The sequence below is a fragment of the Schistocerca serialis genome, chromosome 4, assembly GCF_023864345.2.
Source record: "Schistocerca serialis cubense isolate TAMUIC-IGC-003099 chromosome 4, iqSchSeri2.2, whole genome shotgun sequence".
Lineage (NCBI taxonomy): Eukaryota > Metazoa > Arthropoda > Insecta > Orthoptera > Acrididae > Schistocerca > Schistocerca serialis.
Window position 1 is genome coordinate 883,681,886 of NC_064641.1, and position 21,861 is coordinate 883,703,746.

Here is a 21,861-nt window from a genome sequence, read left to right on the forward strand (position 1 = left end):
ATTCTGATAAGAACAGTCCTATCACTGAACTGTTCACCTCCCCCTTGACAGCCCTCCCCCCCCTAGCAGATCCAAATTGCTGCTATTCCGCTATTCCAGAATCTTTTGCCAATGGAAAGATCATCATTGCACTTTTTCAATTACAGGCCACATCTCCTGTGGATGTACGTTATGTGTCTTTGACATGGTGGTTTCCATTGGCTTCTGCATCCTCATGCCGTTGATCATTGCCGATTCTTCCGCCTTTAGGGGCAGTTTCCCATCCCAAGGGCAGGAGAGTACCCTTAGCCTCTGCTTGCTCCTCCACCCCCTTTGACAAGGCTGTTGGTAGGATGAAACTAGACCTTAAAAACAAGATACGTTTATTTATGCGTTATGATAAAGATATGAAGGGGTATAGAATATAAATACCTTTCAGAAAGAAAGTTGAGATATATCGAGATGTAGTTTTCTTGTTGCCAGCATTATCTGAAAAGGAGATGATATATGATGTTCCTGTAACAGGATTAGATATGATTTGTTGTCATGATGAGAACATAGATAAAATTTCAGAATCAGAGGGTCAGAAAGATTGAGGTTGTGGAAAAAATAGATTACAGATTAGAGAAGAACAAGAAATCAGTGAAGACAGAGAAAACAAAGGTTTTTTTTTTTTTTTTTTTTTTTTTTTTTTTTTTTTTTTTTTTTTTTTGGAAGCTGCAGTGAAAATGAAGATGACGAGGATGAGACGATGTGCAATCTGAGACCCAGGAGGTATATTCAACAGCTGAATTACTTAGAGGATTGCACTAGCATCTACACTGAAGAGCTGTAATGATGCTGATAATTGGAAAGATATCATAGCAAGAGCGCTGCAAGCCCTGGAAAATAATACATGGGCTTATGTATGTAAGTGAACTGATTCTAATATTCTGAGCTGATTTTTAGGCGAAAAAGAGACGAGAAACGTACTGTTGTTTCTTATAATGCTTACCTTGTAGCTAAAGGTTTCCAACAAAGATTGACTTATTCAGAAATATACTTCAGTGAGGCATTTTCTGGTTTTTTGTAATGAGAATAACTTTCCCATCTGTCAATTGGATGTTTGTAGTGCTTTTCTACATGGAAAGATAATTGGAGTGGGGACACTTTTATGATAAATTACGTACTGGATGCTTCAGTAAAATTAATTGTAAAGTTTATAAACCAAGAAAGATCTGTGTGGTTTAAAGGACTCACACTAGAAGTGGAATGTTAAATTTCAGACAATAATAACTGGCTAAGGATTTGTAAGAAGTGATTTTGAGTATTGCTTGTATATAAAGGCAGAAAATAATCACAAAATATGCTAACTGATGATTTGCTGATGGCTTCAAATTCCCAGAGTGAAACTGATGATTTAAAGCTGTTGTTAAGTGATAACCTTAAAATGAGCATTTAAATCCGATTGGGAGGTATTTGTGAATTATTATTGTTCAAAATTAAACGGAGGATAGTATTACTATTTGCAAAGTATGTATTTCGAAAAAAGGTTGAATGTTATTGATATGCTTGAAAGTAATTCTGTTTCAACTTGTGTGGAGGAAAATTTTGATCACATTTTGTAAAAGAGAGAAAAATCTGAAAATGAATGTATTGAGAAAAGATATAGAAAATTGTTAGGGTGACTGATGTATGCCATGTTAGGTTGCAGACCAGATATTTGTGTAGCACTAAGTAATCTAAGCAGGTACCAGTCATGTGCAAGTCTGGATTTGTGGAATGCTTTGAAACATGTATTGTATTATATTAAAAAAACTCTAAAACTGAGTCTGTTATGGATAAAATTTGTACTGATCCCATAACTAGTTATGATCACTTTGGTTGGGCTGGCGATAGGGTAGATAGAAATTCTTTTCAAAGATTAGGGTTGCAGTGTTTCATGTTGTTGCTGTTGTGGTCTTCAGTCCTGAGACTGGTTTGATGCAGCTCTCCATGCTACTCTATCCTGTGCAAGCTTCTTCATCTCCCAGTACATACTGCAACCTACATCCTTCTGAATCTGCTTAGTGTATTCATCTCTTGGTCTCCGTCTACGATTTTTACCCTCCACGCTGCCCTCCAATGCTAAATTTGTGATCCCTTGATGCCTCAGAACATGTAATACCAACCGGTCCCTTCTTGTCAAGTTGTGCCACAAACTTCTCTTCTCCCCAATTCTCTTCAATACCTCCTCATTAGTTATGTGATCTACCAAACTAATCTTCAGCATTCTTCTGTAGCACCACATTTCAAAAGCTTCTATTCTCTTCTTGTCCAAACTATTTATCGTCCATGTTTCACTTCCATACATGGCTACACTCGATACAAATACTTTCACAATCGACTTCCTGACACTTAAATCTATACTCTATGTTAACAAATTTATCTTCTTTAGAAACACTTTCCGTGCCATTGCCAGTCTACATTTTATATCCTCTCTACTTCGACCATAATCAGTTATTTTGCTCCCCAAATAGCAAACCTCCTTTACTACTTTAAGTGTCTCATTTCCTCATCTAATTCCCTCCGCATCACCCAACTTAATTCTTCTACATTCCATTATCTTCATTTTGCTTTTGTTGATGTTCATCTTATACCCTCCTTTCAAGACACTGTCCATTCCGGTCAAGTGCTCTTCCAAGCCCTTTGCTGTCTCTGACAGAATTACAATGTCATTGGCGAACCTCAAAGTTTTTATTTCTTCTGCATGGATTTTAATACCTACTCCGAATTTTTCTTTTGTTTCCTTTACTTCTTGCTCAATATACAGATTGAATAACATCGGGGATAGGCTACAACCCCGTCTCACTCCCTTCCCAACCACTGCTTCCCTTTCGCGTCCCTCGACTCTTATAACTGTCATCTGGTTTTTGTACAGATTATAAATTGCCTTTCGCTCCCTGTATTTTACCCCTGCCACATTTAGAATTTGAAAGAGAGTATTCCAGTCAACATTGTCAAAAGCTTTCTCTAAGTCTACAAATGCTAGAAACGTAGATTTGCCTTTCCTTAATCTTTCTTCTAAGATAAGTCGTAAGGTCAGTATTGCCTCACGTGTTCCAACATTTCTATGGAATCCAAACTGATCTTCCCCGAGGTCGGCTTCTACTAGTTTTCCATTCGTCAGTAGAGAATTCGCGTTAGTATTTTGCAGCTGTGACTTATTAAACTGTTAATTCGGTAATTTTCGCATCTGCCAACACCTGTTTTCTTTGGGATTGGAATTATTATATTCTTCTTGAAGTCTGAGGGTATTTCGCCTGTCTCATACATCTTGCTCAGCAGATGGTAAAGTTTTGTCAGGACTGGCTCTCCCAACGCTGTCAGTAGTTCTAATGGAATATTATCTACTCCCACGGCCTTATTTCGACTCAGGTCTTTCAGTGCTCTGTCAAACTCTTCACGCAGAATCATATCTCCCATTTCATCTTCATCTACACTCTCTTCCATTTCCACAATATTCTCCTCAAGTGCATCGCCCTTGTATAGACCCTCTATATACTACTTCCACATTTCTGCTTTCCCTTCTTTGCTTAGAACTTGGTTTCCATCTGAGCTCTTGATATTCATACAAGTAGTTCTCTTTTCTCCAAAGGTCTCTTTAATTTTTCAGTAGGCAATATCTATCTTACCCCTAGTGACATAAGCCTCTGCATCCTTACGTTTGTACTCTAGCCATCCCTGCTTAGCCATTTTGCACTTCCTGTCAATCTCATTTTTGAGACATTTGTATTACTTTTTGCCTGCTTCATTTTCTGCATTTTTATATTTTCTCCTTTTATCAGTTAAATTCAATATTTCTTTTGTTACCCAAGATTTCTACCAGCCTTCGTCTTCTTACCTACTTGATTCCCTGCTGCCTTCACTACTTCATCCCTCAGAGCTACCCATTCTTCTTCTACTGTATTTCTTTCCCCGATTCCTGTCAATTGTTCCCTTATGCTCTCCCTGAAACTCTGTACAATTCTGGTTTAGTCAGTTTATCCAGGTCCCATCTCCTTGAATTCCCACCTTTCTGCAGTTTCTTCAGTTTTAATCTACAGTTCATAACCAATAGATTGTGGTCAGAGTACACATCTGCCCCTGGAAATGTCTTACAATTTGAAACCTGGTTCCCAAATCTCTGTCTTACCATTATATAAGCTATCTGATACCTTCTAGCATCTCCAGGATTCTTCCATGTATACAACCTTCTTTTATGATTCTTAAACCAAGTGTTAGGTATGATTAAGTTATGCCCTGTGCAAAATTCTACCAGGCGGCTTAGCCCCAATCGATATTCACCTACTATGTTTCCTTCTCTCCCTTTTCCTACTCTCGAATTCCAGTCACCCATGAATATTAAATTTTCGTCTCTCTTCACTACCTGAATATTTTCTTTTATCTCATCATACATTTCATCAATTTATTCATCATGTGCAGAGCTAGTTGACATGTAAACTTGTACTACTGTAGTAGGCATAGGATTCTTGTCTATCTTGGCCACAATAATGCGTTCACTATGCTGTTTGTAGTAGCTTACCCGCACTCCTATTTTTTTTATTCATTATTAAACCTACTCCTGCATTACCCCTGTTTGATTTTGTATTTATAACCCTGTATTCACCTGACTAAAAGTCTTGTTCCTCCTGCCATCGAACTTCACTAATTCCCACTATATCTAACTTTAACCTATCCATTTCCCTTTTTAAATTTTCTAACCTATCTGCCTGATTAAGGGATCAGACATTCCATGCTCCGACCCGTAGAACGCCAGTTTTCTTTCTCCTGATAATGACGTCCTTCTGAGTAGCCCCTCCCGGAGACCCAAATGGGGGACTATTTTACCTCTGGAATATTTTACCCATGAGGACGCCATCATCATTTAACCATACAGTAAAGCTGCATGCCCTTGGGAAAAATTACAGCTATAGTTTCCCCTTGCTTTCAGCCGTTTGCAGTACCAGCACGGCAAGGCAGTTTTGGTTAATGTTACAAGGGCAGATCAGTCAATCATCCAGACTGTTGCCCCTGCAACTACTGAAAAGGCTGCTGCCCCTCTTCAGGAACCACACGTTTGTCTGGCCTCTCAACAGATACCCCTTCATTGTGGTTGCACCTACGGTACAGCCATCTGTATCGCTGAGGCATGCAAGCCATGTTTCATAGGCATCTAAGAAGTAAGTCACTGTGTCTCTGTTATCAACAGAATCAGAATTTGTAGCTTTAAGCATGGCAACTAGTGAAGCCTGTTAGCTCAGTAACTTGTGTTATAGTGTTCCTGGCAGTCAAAAAGTCAAAAAGCTGTTGTACTTTTTATAGAAAATATGTGTGTAATAAGCCTTTTCAAGAACCCACAGTTCCATCATAAACTAAAACATTAGATGTCAAAATTTTCTTTGTGTGGGAGAAAGTTTTTGCTAAGACAGTTCTGTCACAGCACATTAGCGAGAATGAGCAACAAGCTGATGTTCTGACAAAGCCACCAGGTAAAATAAAATTTTAAAAATTGAGAGCCTCATTAGGATTTAGTCAAATCTCGTAATTTCTGTAACACTGATAATTAACATTGAAGTAGGGTGTGGTGGTAAAATGTTAATGTTCTTTTGGTTTGTGTTAACTTCCATTTTCCAGACATTTTTATTTTTTGTTGTGTATCCTGTGTGTATGTTATCATCATCTACCACTGAGTGTAAGCTGTTACATATTTAAATAAACGCTGCACAAACAGACTTATAATAGACCTTCATTTAGTGCACCTGATTACACTTTCACATTATATCGTGAATCTACTAATGAGTAAGCTTCCTTAAACCGCTTTCAGAAACTACTTTTGCAAATTCTTTGACATGGAAACACCCCAGAAAGCTGACTAATTGACCTCCACAGGTTCTTGCAAGTTTCATGAACTTGCAGAAGTAACTTTTGCAAACTAGTGTAAAGAGTTCCTTGAGGCTTGCTGCGATTACTTGCTGAACTTGCCTGTCGCTGGAAGTTTTTTGTGAAACCCGCAGAGGTTTTGTGTGTATAATACGAAATCAGTGTTGAAAGACATGTGGACTAGTATAAAAGCACTATTGTTAATTCGGAGAGTCCAATGCTTTCTTGTATTGTGGAACACAATGTAATCGAATTTCAAAAATAGGATTAAGAAAGAGGATGTTACAGAAAACATTCATCAGAAATTGAAACAACAGTTGCAGAATTACATAAAAATTCATAATTTGTGGATTCAATATAACCAGGAAATTAATAAATTTATTTATTTATTCCATTGGAACCTGTTCCCCATAATTTAAACACAGAGGGTATTGATTCTTACTCAAATTATGCAATACACATTGTTACCTCCTACACAATATTACCTCCCATCACTGTAACTGTTTCTTCTATAAGTAATAATAACAATTTAGAATATTATATCTACTATAAATGAAAACTACACGCACTACCAAATATAACTATGTGTACTACTATTACAATATTGCCAGTTCTTGTTCGTCACATTTCACAATGAACTCCATTACCCCTGGTCTGTAGGAATGCCCTACTGGTTCTTTTTGTGCTGAGGAGGGCATTGTGGTTGCATATGCCCCTTTCATTGTTTGTTGACACCCCTGTTATGAAAGAGCATTTTTGTTGCCTATAAGAAGTGCAGCCACATGCTGGCCCACACCAACCCAGTTCTAGTTTCTTTGATGGCGAGACATGGCCCACAGCTGTATTTCTCTCTTGTGTTGTTACAATTGCCATGCTAGAAGTGTTGGTATTTCTTCGGCTGCAACTGTTGACTTCAGATGCCTTCACTGATTCGCTTTTTGATCTTCTGTCACAACCTCTTGTAGTGCAGTAGACAGGGGTTGATTGATAAGATAAAGCACTATCCTAGCCTTTCTTGAAATAGTCATTCTGTCTCACAATGGAATGTCTCCTAGCAATTAATCTTCAGCCAATTCAGTTGTTGCCGACCAGTATCAACAACATTAACGTACAGCAGACATCCCCAGATACTATGTTCTGGCATACCTTTTTCACCACAGGCACACTCGGAGGTTTGTCTTCTGCCAATTCGATGTCAGTAGGTGGAGTAGGCCCATGAGCAGTCAAGAAGTGTGTGAGGCCTCTTGAGGAATTCAGGCGCTTCATTCCCAGTCTCTGTTTTAAATTTGAAGGAAAACCATAACTGTGCCTCTCTGTTTGGGCATCATCCCATTATTTCTGCCATATGCAGAAGATCTGATTGTGAATTTGGTGCTTGCTTGTGGCTCATATTCCAATTAAATTCAGCACTTCAGGACACTGTTCTTTCTTCTGCCAATGCCTCGCCACTTTTTCCCTGTACATGAGATCAGGTGGAAATATTCCAAGTATTACTTGCAATGCCTCAACTGTCGCAGTGCAAAAAACTTCAGTCACCTGAAGAAGTATTCCATGCTGCACCCTGTTAACTATCTATGCTGGAGCTATGAACAAAAGTATGTGCACACAAGCTCTCACATCGTATCCCACAATCATAGTCAAAATAGTGTTATGATATGTTCTTATGCTTTGCAGTGGTAACTTGTCATTGTAATTGGTCAGACTAATAATTTTGTTCACCTTCTTCTGGTTTTCTTGTTCGTTTGTTCAACACTATAACTTTATGGTTTGTTCAAGAAGACGCCTAAGTATCTGGTGACTGACTTCTCCTTATGGACCTGTCAGTCAATTTCATGACTGAGCCTCTTAAAAATCTGTATTGTCATTCTACTCTCCCTTCTGATGAAACAAAGTAATCTGCGAATTCATTTAGCACTTCCTTGAAGGACTGTAGACATTATGCATGTTTAGGAGTTCCATTATGGTACATTTGTTTCTGTCCACCTTTTTCTGCCATTGTCTTTGTGTTTGTAAATCTTGAAAATCAAATATGACAAGAGGGGCCTAAAGAGAATTACTATTCTCTCTGTTACTAAAACATTGTGGTAAGCGAAAATTATTTTGATAATTTGCCTCATTTTTTCTGGGTTTAGAAGAAATAATGTTCGTAATACTCGAAAATGTATGCATATAAGTCCTAGAAAGTTATTTGACACATTTCCCGTTCTAGAGAACAAATAATAAAATCCCCGATTTTGCATTGGTTCCTCTCTAAAATGGTAGGACTCCATAATATATTTTAAGAGCAAATGTGACATCAGCAATAATGATGTATGGCGTCCAAACAGTTCTATTGTTTAACTTTCGAGAAACTTACATATTCAAAGTATTAGAATCAAGATATTCTGACAATTTACAATTATTAAGAACTCCACCATCAAATACTCTACCATTACTATTTACATCGAAGTATACTTCTCCTTAGTCAAATGTTATCAGTGCTACTTGCACATTATTATTGGTGACTTTATAATTAAAGAAGTCACTGCCTTCTTTCCTGGAAGACTGTATGACTACATGTTATCCCTGCATAGTATCAATACAGTTTGGAAAATCGCTCTATTTTCAAAGCCATTAGGAATCCATAGACATTTTTCTTCTGTTGAAGATACTCAAAAACGTAAAAAAATACAATAATATCTGAAATTTATCCCTTTGAAGATTATGATGTTTGTTTTGGGTATCAGAAAACACAAAGCAGGAAAAAGAATCAGACAAATTCTCTTCTGGATGATGCACACATTAACTCCTGGGCAAACTAAACGAGGGAAATACCAATGGTATTGTTTGCAGGGCAACTGAAGCTATGCAGAAACCTTGTGATGAGTACTAGGTGTTTGGGAATTATGTGGCATCAGAGCTACATTCATTATCGCAGTCATCAAGCAAAGTAAAAAGTAAAATGCATTACACATCAAGGAGTTTTGAAGTTTGTTTCTGCAGATGATGACGATGTAACTGCATTCTGCTCTTTGTGGATTCAGATGAAATATATTTCTTGTGTACAACGTCCAATGAATTTTTAATTTCTTTGATACCATTGAAATGTGTCACCCACAAGGTAATTATTTTGTACATTGTCTTCTTTTCGAATTATGAAATAAGTTACGAAATATCAAAATACTGAACTTCAAATACTCTCCTTTCAAACATTGAGGTATAGCCACACAGCCATCCAGAACAATACATGGAGCACATCTGGGCTTGGGAAAGATACATAAGCAAGCTGAAACAGTTACTAAATATAAGTCAGTTAACTAAGTACAAATGTGCTTATGGACAATAAATATTGCTGTTCTTTTATATTTAAATATTTTATCCTCTTACGTATAGGTAAAAATCGCTAAGTAATTAAAAGATGATTTCTTGGTGATATAGCTTGCATATTTTTGCAACCTGTTTTAGAATATTTGATTCTACGATGCATAAGAGATGTTTAAAACTTGCATGCAACACTGTCAGAAAGTTTTTAATCAGGGCGATGTCCTCTGATTTTAGTTCATTCAGTAGTATTCCTCAGAAACTAAAACATGTACTCCTCTGTATCCATTTTTTCACTCAAACACCTCTGTTTTCTTATTGTTTTGTTTTTCGGTACTATTTTTTAGGAACAACAATGCAACAACTGTGGCGGCTGTTCTGCTTTTTCAGCATCTTATGGAAAACTTCCACTTGCCTGTTTCATGGTATAACTGTAGGGAAAACACTTACAAATATACTTGTTGCATATTCCTGAAATTAGCTTGCCCAAACGACTTGTAAAAGCAAACTTGCGCAAATTTTTTTGTAATGCAAACACTTCAACAAGTACTTGCAGCAGCTACTTATGGAAGTTACTTGTTAGTGGACACGCGCCTTCAAGGCTTTTAGCCAAGTAACTTGGGCAGCTAACTTTGGAAGCACGTCGTGAGATGTTATTAACATGAGAACAAAAACTCCTCAAGTTCTTTTATTTTTGCAAGTCGCTTTGGCAAGTTAATTTCAGGAACTTGCTGCAAATACTCGCGAAAGTGTTTTCATTGAGGTGGAAGTTTGCAGTATTGTGGTTAAAAACAGAACAGCTGCTACCAGTGTTCCATTATTATTATCGAAGAAAAATCGTTACGAAAAACAATGTTGCACTCTCTGATTAAAAGAGAAAGCGCAAATGACCGCACAGGAAAGTTAATACAAATTCTTCCCTATGTAAAAAGATCTACACACCATCGTTCCTTAGCAACAGATCTTGTCGAGAGGCTGAGAAAGTCCCCAGGTCCTGATGGAATCCCAGTTCGGTTTTGTAAAGAGCTCTCTACAGCATTGCGCCTTACTTATATTACAATTATCGCGAATCTCTGGTCCAGCAGAAGTCACAAGCGACTCGATAAAAGCGCAGGTGTCTCCTGTATATAACTAGGGTAAAAGAACGAACCCGCAAAATTACAGGCGAATATGTTGAACATCAGTTTGCTGCAGAAGCCCCGAACATATTCCCAGTTTGAATGTAATAAATTTCTTTGAGCAGGAAAGGCTCCTGACCACAAATCAGCACAGTTTTTCAAAGAATCGCTAATGCGAAACTCAGCTTGCCCCTTTCTCATGTCATATTCCCCAAACCATGGATGCAGGGAAATAGACGGATTCCATATTGTAGATTTCCGTAACGAATTTGACACGTTGCTACACTGGCACCTGTTAACGAAGGTATAAGCATGCAGAATAAGTTCCCTGTTATGTGAGTGGCTTGAAGACTTTTTAGGTAACAGAACAGCGTGTATTATTCTCCATTGTGGGCGTTTGTTGGAGACTTGGACATCGTCAGGAGTGCCCCAGGGAAGTGTGATAGAACTGTTGATATTTTCTATGTACATAAACTATATGGAAGACAGGGTGTGCAGCAATATGCGACTGTTTGCTGATGATAATGTTCTGCACAATAAGGTGTCGTCATTGGGTAACTGTTGGACGATACAAAATGACTTGGACAGAATTCCTAGTTGGTGTGATGAATGGTACCATGCTCTAAATGTAGAAAAATATAAGTTAATTCAGATGAGTAGGGAAAACAAACATTTAATGTTCGAATTTTTCAGTGGTTTACTGCTTGACAGAGTTGCATCGAATAAATGTCTAGGTATAACGTTTAGAGCAATATAAAATGAAAAAAGCATGTAAGGATTGTAGTAGGAAATGTGAATGGTTGACTTCGGTTTATTGGGAGAATTTTAGAAAAGTGTGGTTCATTTGTAAAGAAGACCGCATTTAGCACACCAGCATGACCCATTCTTTGTGGCCCACCCCAGGTCAGAGTAAAGGAAGACATCAGAAAAACTCAAAGGCAGGCTGTTAGTTTTGTTACCAATATGTTCGAACAATACATAAGTATTATGGATTTGAATCAGGAACTGAGATGAGAATCGCTGGAGAGAAGCAACGTTCCTTTTGAGGAGTACTATTGAGAAAATTCAGAGAACCAGCATTTGAGGCTGACAGCAGATCAATCCTACTGTCGTCAACATAGATTATGTGTAAGGAGCATGAAGGTAAGATACAAGAAATTAAGGTTCATACAGGAGCATATAGATAGTTGTGTTTCCCTCGCTCTATGTGAGAGGGTAGCAACTAAGGAAATGACAAGTAGTACTACAGGGTACCCTCCACTATGGTCTGTACTGTGGCTTGTGGAATGTGTATGTAGATGTAGATGCACTCAGGTTGCTCATGGTAGTAGTGCACTTATAATGCACCTTCAGAATAAGTGGCTACCACTATCCCGTGGTAAATGGATTGTCAGATCACAGTGCACAATCAGTCACATTACATAATTAGATCCATACAGTAATATAACAGTCTTAAATTACATATAGGGCTATGTACACATGATGCTTATTAAATTATACAATATATTGAGTTCAGTATTAGGGTATTATATATTTATAATATTCTGCATATAGCTTCCATGTTTATTATCCATTATTAACACTATTTGGAATAGTTGAATGTCCCCTAAATTACATTATTTGACGTACTATTTCATTTACAAGACGACAATTCTGGGCAATTTTGAGTTTAGTATTACATGTATCCATTCTATTAAAACAATAGTTTGAAATCCAGAACGATAATAATGTAGTAATTTAAACATAGCTGCACAACAGCAACAGTTCCACGTAATAAAATTATAAACAGCCGACCAGTTGCAATGGATAAAGAATTCTTTACCTAGGTTTCAACAAATTTAAATTTGTCTTCTTCAGAAGGTGGCCTAAGGACAATGAACATCATAGCTTACATTAGAAAGGTATCAAACTTAAGTCAAGAATAGATTTTAACACAAATTAGAGAGCTCTTGCATTTACTTATGTAACGCAGTTTCTGTACAAAATGGAAGAAACAATTGAATATAATGTTTTAGACAGAAACTGTTAAAGGTTGTTAACTATTGATCTATTTATCTTATTAATAATTATATTAAAACTGACAATAACTCAAGAGTTAATAATCTTTATAGGGTTTGCAAGGTAGTTCATTATATAAAAAAAGTAAATTTAGCATTAGAATCAATGTTAACATTAGTATTTAAATAATTGAATATTTTATTAGGTATTTGCATATTCCAAAAGCTTAACCAAATCTCATTTAAAAAAGAAATTGTAAAGTTAGGCAAAAGGTGCCAAAACATTTCTTCATTATTGTAAAACTAACTGTTACGCTAAAGTTTTGTGAATATGTGATTTTGCATCACAGCTTCACAAAAGGATTAATATTAACAATGAACTTGTCAATATAGGTTGTTCTGGTTTTATTTGAAAGCCAGTGCAAATCCAAGAAGTTAGTTAAGGTGATGTTGTTTTACTGGAAAACGGTTGTTATTGAAGTATGAAGTAGTCAAGTTGTTGTAATAGTTTGAAACAAAACAATGTATAAATCATTGAAAATGGATTTGAAGAACAAGACATTACAAGATTACATGAAGTAAAAGTCAGTATTTCATTCTGTAGTTCGAAAAAGTGACCAACACCTCTTGCTAAAAAAATTACATTGATCTTATTTCATCAGGTAAGTATTTTTTAAGTTCGACATACGCCTTCTTTTGTAACACAGAGTGTGTAATGTGATTACTTTATTTAATGTGCATCACAGGTGCAGTGCATACATGATTTGAGACAGGAGTTATACATGAACGGACAGTTTTGAAATACCCTAAGTAAACAGTGTGGATGATTAATGAAAAATTTAGTGAATTTTTTAAAAAGCTTAAAAATGTTAATGTGGGTGAAGTATACAATAAGCCTAACACTAACACTAAATTAAACATATTTATTAATCAGTTTATATTCATTTTTGAAAGCAATTTTCCTAAAAAGATAACTTAATTTAATATGAGAAACCACTAAAGAAATCATGGAACACGCAGGTACTAGAGTCTCTTCACTTTTACAAAATAGCCAGGACAAATAACAATCTAGAAATACTTTGCTATTGTAAACAGTACTGTAACATATTAAGAAAAAGTTATAAAAAATTGGCAGATCAGGTAATACAATAAAATAAAAATGACACTGTTACATCATATTCTTCTTTGGCACTATAGCTCTTTTTAGGTCCTAACCTCTTCAACAATCTGCCTCCACACATCTCTGTTCTCTGCTTTTCTCTTCCATCCTTGTATCTCCGTCTTTGTCATCGTTCAGCCACCCAGCCGTGTAGCTCATGGTTAGCACTTCCTTCTGGTTAAATACAATCTGCCTTTCATTATTCATTTGGGTATCCTTTAATATGTCATCTTCTCTGTATGTCCTAAATTCTTCGATATTTAATAAATTTTGCTCTATCTTTCCCTTTTATAAGCTCTTGATTTTCCTGGTTGTATTTTGCCCTCCAGCCCTCTGCATTACTCCACAAATTTTATTGAGATTTTCCATTTAAGTACCCCTATGTTGTTTGTATCTCTTTCTGTCATCATCAACATTTCTGAGTGATACATAACAGCTGGTCAACAGGGAATAGTATACCATTAACTACATTTTTCTTGTAATGAGAGAATTATTAAATGCCTGTAAGTTTGTATAATAGTGCTACAGTCCAGGATAGTATTGCTGGTGGGCACTAAAAGATAGTATAATTTCTACCATCATTCCCAGACGCTAACCCACCTGTGTTAGTGACCAGTAGATGGTCAGGTAGGGGAAAACGGTTAGAAAGCTGCGGAAAACATGAAAGTTATTGGGGCACGGGGGAACGACCGAGTGCCCAGGTCCACAAGTGAAGTATAATGACATCATGGAAGCTGTGAGATACTGTCATACTAGTGACAAAACAGAGTTTCTTAAGGAAGACCCAGGATAACGCAACATTAGGTATTCAGTTGCAAAGACAGCAGAGAAGTGCCTTTGAAAGGGGAAGTTATGAAAGTCTGGTCATTAGCAGAGCTGACAGCGAGATAAAACCAGGACACATGATCCTACAGCCGTTCCCACCACCATTGCACACATGGAAAGCGCTGACCTAAATATCCCACCCTTCTTAACAAACGTCTTGTTGCTGATTGATGAGTGCCAAATGCTGACTGTGTAGTGCGTGGTTCAGCCCTTGCATTAGTTTCAGCTATCTGGTGTGAGGAGAGGTTGTGGAGGTTGGCCCTTGGGACAATTAACTGTCTTTGATCATCTATGGACCCACAAGTTCAGCTGGAAGGACACTGCTGCTGCCAGCTGCATTGCCAACTTCTGAGAAAATGCTGATGACGTGTAGAGGGCGCCATCTCTCTGCAGGCTTGCTGGAGGCTTCACCTGTGTGACCTGAATGCTGTACATTATCCATCTTCAAGTGATGATGATGATGTCTGATGTGTGGGCGCACAACTGTGCAGTCATCAGCGCCCATACAAAGCCCCAATTTTTACACAGTCCAATTCTCTTTTAGACAATGCAATCCAGCCACTGTCACGAATGATGATGATGATGATGAAATGACGAAGACAACACAAACACCCAGTCCCCAGGAAGAGAAAATCCCCAACCCAGCCAGGAACCGAACCTGGGACCCCATACTCCAGAAGCAGCAAAGGGAGCCACTAGGCCAAGAGCTGCAGACCCATCTTCAAGTGGGTGGACAGTACCGGTGCTCATTCTGCTTCTGTGTCAGACACCGATGCTGTTGGCTTCTGCTTTCACAACAGGGACTCAGGTTCGACTTCTGTGTGCCAGTGAGTATTTCAGGCTGACCTGGGGCGAGATTCTTGAGTGTAAATCTTCAACATCCACGAGGGCAGTTTGGAGATCGATATGCAGAGCTGGAGGCCACCAGGTTCCGCAGTCGACAGCCACACTGTGACGTAACAGCCGCCACCCGACATTTAGCAGTCCTGGCGGTAATGCAAAATGAGTGCAAGCCGGACTTCCACTGCTGATTTGGCGCTACTCTGCCTGTCCAGCGAAGGTGAAGCACTTTGTAAGACAGTGCCTTTACCACTGCTAGTGAAGTATTATTGTCAATGATGTTTTCTTGGCAGTCTCGAGCATAAGTAGGACGTCACCACTGCATTCCACCGGTTCTCTCCTGACGACTGTAGGCGTCTGGGACTGGACCCTATGTCTGGTGTCAACAAGTGGTTGCCAGTGGTAGAGATGTCTACAGCTGGTGCCACACCAACACATCTTGGACAACAGCAATCGACCATCTATGCAGCTCTGGGGTGAGGTCAATGGCTATGAGTTGAAGTTCGTAACAATGCTGTGTGGTGAGTGACTGATATTCGTTTGCTTTCTTCTTCTGTATTTTTGTATGGGCATGTTGAGTTATAGAGGACTTCACTGTATGTTTAAGATGTCATTTCTTGGACTGCAAGAATCCACAGAGTCGCCTGAGTTCTGTGGGAGCACTAGAGAAGTTTACTTGCAACGCGTGAGGTGTTTGTACTGTAATTTATCTGAGCACAACAGTGCACAGAGTCTCGTTGGGTTATGATGCAGAGTAAAGATTAAGTATAGCTTACTTCCTTTTATGCCTGTTGTGGCTGCCGTTTCCTTCTTTTCTAGTATGACACTAAATGGAGCTTACACAAATCCCACAAACATGAGCAGCAACTCTGAATGAAATGATGGAAGCTTTGATGGGTTAGATAGTCACATTATTACAAACTACAAAACAACAGGGGCAAGACAGTGAAGTATTTCGTAGGAGAATAGAGTAATTTGAAGCTACTGGGAGCGAAGGGCTCCTTCATTCAGGAGAAAATAATACTGTGTCGGATGTACCCGCACATTCCATCGATCCCAAGCAGCTAACCTCATAGTGCCGTTTTCAGGGAAGGCAAATGTCCCGTGGGCTCTTCCTCACGTGGTGGCACATTGGAGTGTGAGTGTACAGTGTGAGAGGACTCACTGTTTCCACTCATAATAACTAGACGGAACAAGTTGTCTGGTATAAGTGTTTATTACATTAAACCCTTCAACTTGCACAGGCAGCGCGCCAACTGCGTCTCCTGGCTTAGCTGGAAGACATACACGCCCGTCCGCTATGGGGTCTCGCAGCTACCCGCTCGTCCGTTACAACTGCTGATCTTAACTTCGCGCACAAAGGACCTGGGATATCCCTACTGCACGTGGGTTGCAAAGTCTTCCGACAGGGAGCAGACTGTACTGGACAGTCTGACCTGCCCGGTTTGAAGCTACCACTAGATGGCAGTTGGAGTGAGTAGCAGAGTCCAAACAGCAACCAAGGATGTATGTATTTTTATTAGTGATGTAAAGGCTGCCGCCAAATTGGGAAAATGATTGGAAGAAACGGCTAGGTTAAGGTTCGTGGATGACATGAAAATATATACACTACTGGCCGTTAAAATTGCTACACCAAGAAGAAATGCAGATGATAAACGGGTATTCATTCGACAAATGTATTATACTAGAACTGACATGTGATTACATTTTCACACAATCTGGGTGCATAGATCCTGAGAAATCAGTAACGGCCTTGATACGCCTGGGCATTGAGTCAAACAGAGCTTGGATGGCGTGTACAGGTACAGCTGCCCATGCATCTTCAACACGATACCACAGTTCATCAAGAGTAGTGACTGGCGTATTGTGACGAGCCAGTTGCTCGGCCACCACTGACCAGACGTTTTGAATTGGTGAGAGATCTGGAGAAACCGAGCGAGGTAGCGCGGTGGTTAGACACTGGACTCGCATTCGGGAGGACGACGGTTCAATCCCGCGTCCGGCCATCCTGATTTAGGTTTTCCGTGATTTCCCTAAATCGCTCGAGGCAAATGCCGGGATGGTTCCTTTCAAAGGGCACGGCCGACTTCCTTCACCGTCCTTCCCTAATCTGACGAGACCGATGACCTCGCTGTCTGGTCTCCTTCCCCAAACAAACAACCCAACCCCCAACCCAAATACACTGAAAAATACACAGATCTGGAGAATGTGCTGGCCAGGGCAGCAGTCGAACATTTTCTGTATCCAGAAAGGCCCGTACAGGACCTGCAACATGCGGTCGTGCATTATCCTGCTGAAATGGAGGGTTTCGCAGGGATTGAATGAAGGGTAGAGCCACGGGTCGTAACACATCTGAAATGTAACGTCCACTGTTCAAAGTGTCGTCAATGCGAACAAGAGGTGACCGAGACGTGTAACCAACGGCACCCCATACCATCATGCCGGGTGATACGCCAGTATGGCGATGACGAATACACGCTTCCAATGTGCGTTCACCGCGATGTCGCCAAACGCGGATGCGACCATCATGATGCTGTAAACAGAACCTGGATCCATCCGAAAAAATGACGTTTTGCCATTCGTGCACCCAGGTTCGTCGTTGAGTTCACCGTCGCAGGTGCTCCTGTCTGTGATGCGGCGTCAAAGGTAACCACAGCCATGGTCTCTGAGCTGATAGTCCATGCTGCTGCAAACGTCGTTGAACTGTTCGTGCAGATGGTTGTTGTCTTGCAAACGTCCCCATCTGCTGACTCAGAGATCGAGACGTGGCTGCACGATCCGCTACAGCCACGCGGATAAGATGCCTGTCATCTCGACTGCTAGTCATACGGGGCCGTTGGGATCCAGCATCGCGTTCCGTGTTACCCTCCTGAACCCACCGATTCCATATTCTGCTAACAGTCATTGGATCTCGACCAACGCGAGCAGCAATGTCGCGATACGATAAACAGCAATCGCGATAGGCTACAATCCGACCTTTATCAAAGTCGGAAACGTGATGGTACACATTTCTCCTCCTTACGTGAGGCATCAGAACAACGTTTCACCACGCAACGCCGGTCAACTGCTGTTTGTGTACGAGAAATCGATTGGAGACTTTCCTCGTGTCAGCACGTTGTAGGTGCCGCCACCGGCGCCAACCTTGTGTGAATGCTCTGAAAAGCTAATCATTTGCATATCACAGCATTTTCTTCCTGTCGGTTAAATTTCGCGTCTGTAGCACGTCATCTTCGTGGAGGCAATTTTAATGGCCAGTAGTGTATTATGTACCACGAGATCCTCAGTAAGGCCCAAACTGGCTAATGGTCTAATACAGCGCTATCGGAAGCTGAACAGCACGAGCTTGTCTAGGTAAAAATTCAATGAATTATCGAAGAAGCATGGTGAATCGGTGGAACTCTTCCCTGACAGGGTTAGGAAGCTGAACTCGCAAACATATGAACTGACGCAGAATGCGGAGGCCGATAGAGTGATTTTACGTGAGGCAGAGAATAGGGCTCTGGAAGCGTTTCTAACAAGTATTTCTTTTGATATGTCAAGGAGTGTCACAATGGAGAACCCAAGTGACTTATCTGCTACCATAAGGACTGCTGCGTAATTCGAGGAGACTGACATTGCTGCACGAAGACAGAGTGATCGCTGTGTTTTTTCTTCTAAAGGGAAATGTTTTAGACGTGAGCACAGGGGCCACATCAAGAAGCAATGTCGGCAGCCCGAATATTACGTATGTCAGGAGGTGGGCCTTAGAGCGCATAACTACCGGAAGAAAGCTTGGTACAAGCAGTGTCCTAATAACAGGTCATTCAACGGGAATAGGTGTGCCTCAACGTCGGACGGCAGTACCAGTAGAGCACGAGACTGCAGAAACGTATGCAGAGACGGAGTGTTACGTGTTAGGCAAAGTAAAAGGTACAGAACATAAATTTCTGGTGGACACAGTGGCTCATGTGTTAGTAGTTGTTTGGATTTCTTGGGCAGTAAGAGACTGCAGTCGCTACGATAGAGGTGATGCGGAATAGATGATAATGACGTGAAGTCATAAGAGACAAAGCTGTTCAGTTTTAACGTGGGAAATAAGGTTTTTCGATAGCATGTAGAAGTACTGCTACGTGTTGATGAGGGGTACTGAGCGATCCTAGGACTCAACTTTCTTGCTGAACGTCACGCAAAAATTAACCTTTTGCAGCAGACAATTGAACTTGGTGGGACATTGTTTACGCTAGGATCTACAGCTGTAAGTGTTACACTGTAGCGAGGTTCCCCGATCATGGGGGCGCTACCCTATAAACTGGAGACACAGGCACTAAAGTTCAATTCACATGATACCATACCACAAGGTATAGGATAGTTGATCTGGGAGAGCGTAGATATAGACCTACCTAAGGATTTATTATTTCTTGTAGAGCTATTGGAAACTAACGAAGAACTGGATAAGGTACACTGTCTTGTACACAGAAGTATAGTATGCGTCAGTGACATGGATGGAGATTTTATGGTTCTAAATAGTCTAGATAATTTTGGGAAGGACAAAGTTAGACCGCTGAAGAATTCGCTAACTGCTAATTTGGATGTTTTGGAGGAAGATGACAAGTGGGGGCCTCTGACACAAGCACACCATCAGTGCATCTGCATTACATGAAAAAGTGAAACATTTAAAGAGAAATGATAGAGAAGCAATGGAAGCTTTCTTAATACAGTTCATAAATTTGTTTAACCCGAGTGGTCCATTACCAGCAACGCCACCAAAATAATGTTGAAACCAAAATAATGTTTGACCTGTCTGGATGACATAACAGTGTTCTCAAAGGACATGGAAGAGCACATACAATGATCGGAGGTGGTATTCAAAAGATTGAGAACAGCATGACTAGCGCTAAGCATCGATAAATGGCTTTTGCAGAGAACAGCATTACTAATGTTAAGCGTCGATAAATGGAATTTCCTGCAATGGAAGTAAAGAAAGATGTGAGAGCGGATCCACATTTGGCCTTAGTAGCTCAGAATTTTTCGCCACCGAAGACAGTCAAAGGGTTGCAAAGTTTCATCAGTCTCTGTAAGTATAGTCATCAATTCGTAAAGGACTTTGCTGAAATCGCCGACTTTTGATCGGTTTTTTTATGCGAAGGGAAAAATTTGAATGGTGTGTAGTGAATGAAGTATTATGAAACAATGTGTGTGTGTGTGTGTGTGTGTAGTGTGGGCAGTGACTGATAGTGAGATATGAGTGAACGGTGTGGCATTACATTATTTTAATAAGTTATTTGTGAAAACGGGTAGCTTTGAGGGATGAAATAGTGAAAGCAGCAGAGGATCAAATAGGTTAAAAGACGAGGGCTAGTAGAAACGCTTGTGTAACAGAAGAAATATTGAATTTAATTGATGAAAGGAGAAAATATAAAAATGCAGTAAATGAAGCAGGCAAAAAGGAAAACAAACGTCTCAAAAATTATATCGACAGGAAGTGCAAAACGGCAAAGCAGGGATTGCTAGATTACAAATGTAAGGATGTAAAGACTCATCTCACTAGGGGTAAGACACATACTGCCTACAGGAAAATTAAAGAGACCTTTGGAGAAAGGAGAACCACTTGCATGAATATCAAGAGCTTTTATGGAAACCCAGTTCTAAGCAAAGAAGAGAAAGCAGAAAGGTGGAAGTAGTATATAGAAGGCCTATACAAGGGCGATGTACTTGAGGAGAATATTATGGAAATGGAAGAGGATGTAGATGAAGATGAAATGGGAGATATGATACTGCGTGAAGAGTTTGACAGAGCACTGAAAGACCTGAGTCGAAACAAGGCCCCCAGAGTAGACAACATTCCGTTAGAACTACTGACAACCTTGGGAGAGCCAGTCCTGACAAAACTCTACCATCTGGTGAGTAAGATGTATGAGACAGGCGAAATACCCTCAGACTTCAAGAAGAATATAATAATTCCAATCCCAAAGAATGTGGGTGTTGACAGATGTGAAAATTACCGAACTATCAGTTTAATAAGTCACAGCTGCAAAATACTAACGCGAATTCTTTACAGACGAATGGAAAAACTAGTAGAAGCCGACCTTGGGGAAGATCAGTTTGGATTCCGTAGAAATGTTGGAACACGTGAGGCAATACTGACCCTACGACTTATCTTAGAAGAAAGATTAAGGAAAGGCAAACCTACGTTTCTAGCATTTGTAGACTTAGAGAGAGCTTTTGACAATGTTGAGTGGAATACTCTCTTTCAAATTCTGAAGGTGGCAGGGGTAAAATACAGGGAGCAAAGGGCTATTTACAATTTGTACAGAAAGCAGATGGCAGTATAAATGGAAATGTCGTGTGGTTAGGGCCTCCCGTCGGGTAGACCGTTCGCCTGGTGCAGGTCTTTCGATTTGACGCCACTTCGGCGACCTGCGTGTCGATGGGGATGAAATGATGATGATTAGGACAACACAACACCGAGTCCCTGAGCGGAGAAAATTTCCGACCCAGCCGGGAATCGAACCCGGGCCCTTAGGATTGACAGTCTGTCACGCTGACCACTCAGCTACCGGGGCGGACAGATGGCAGTGATAAGAGTCGAGGGGCATGAAAGGGACGCAGTGGTTGAGAAGGGAGTGAGACAGTGTTGTAGCCTATCCCCGATGTTATTCAATCTGTATATAGAGCAAGCAATAAAGGAAACAATAGAAAAGTTCGGAGTAGGTATTAAAATCCATGGAGAAGAAATAAAGACTTTGAGGTTCGCCGATGAAATTGTAATTCTGGCAGAGACACC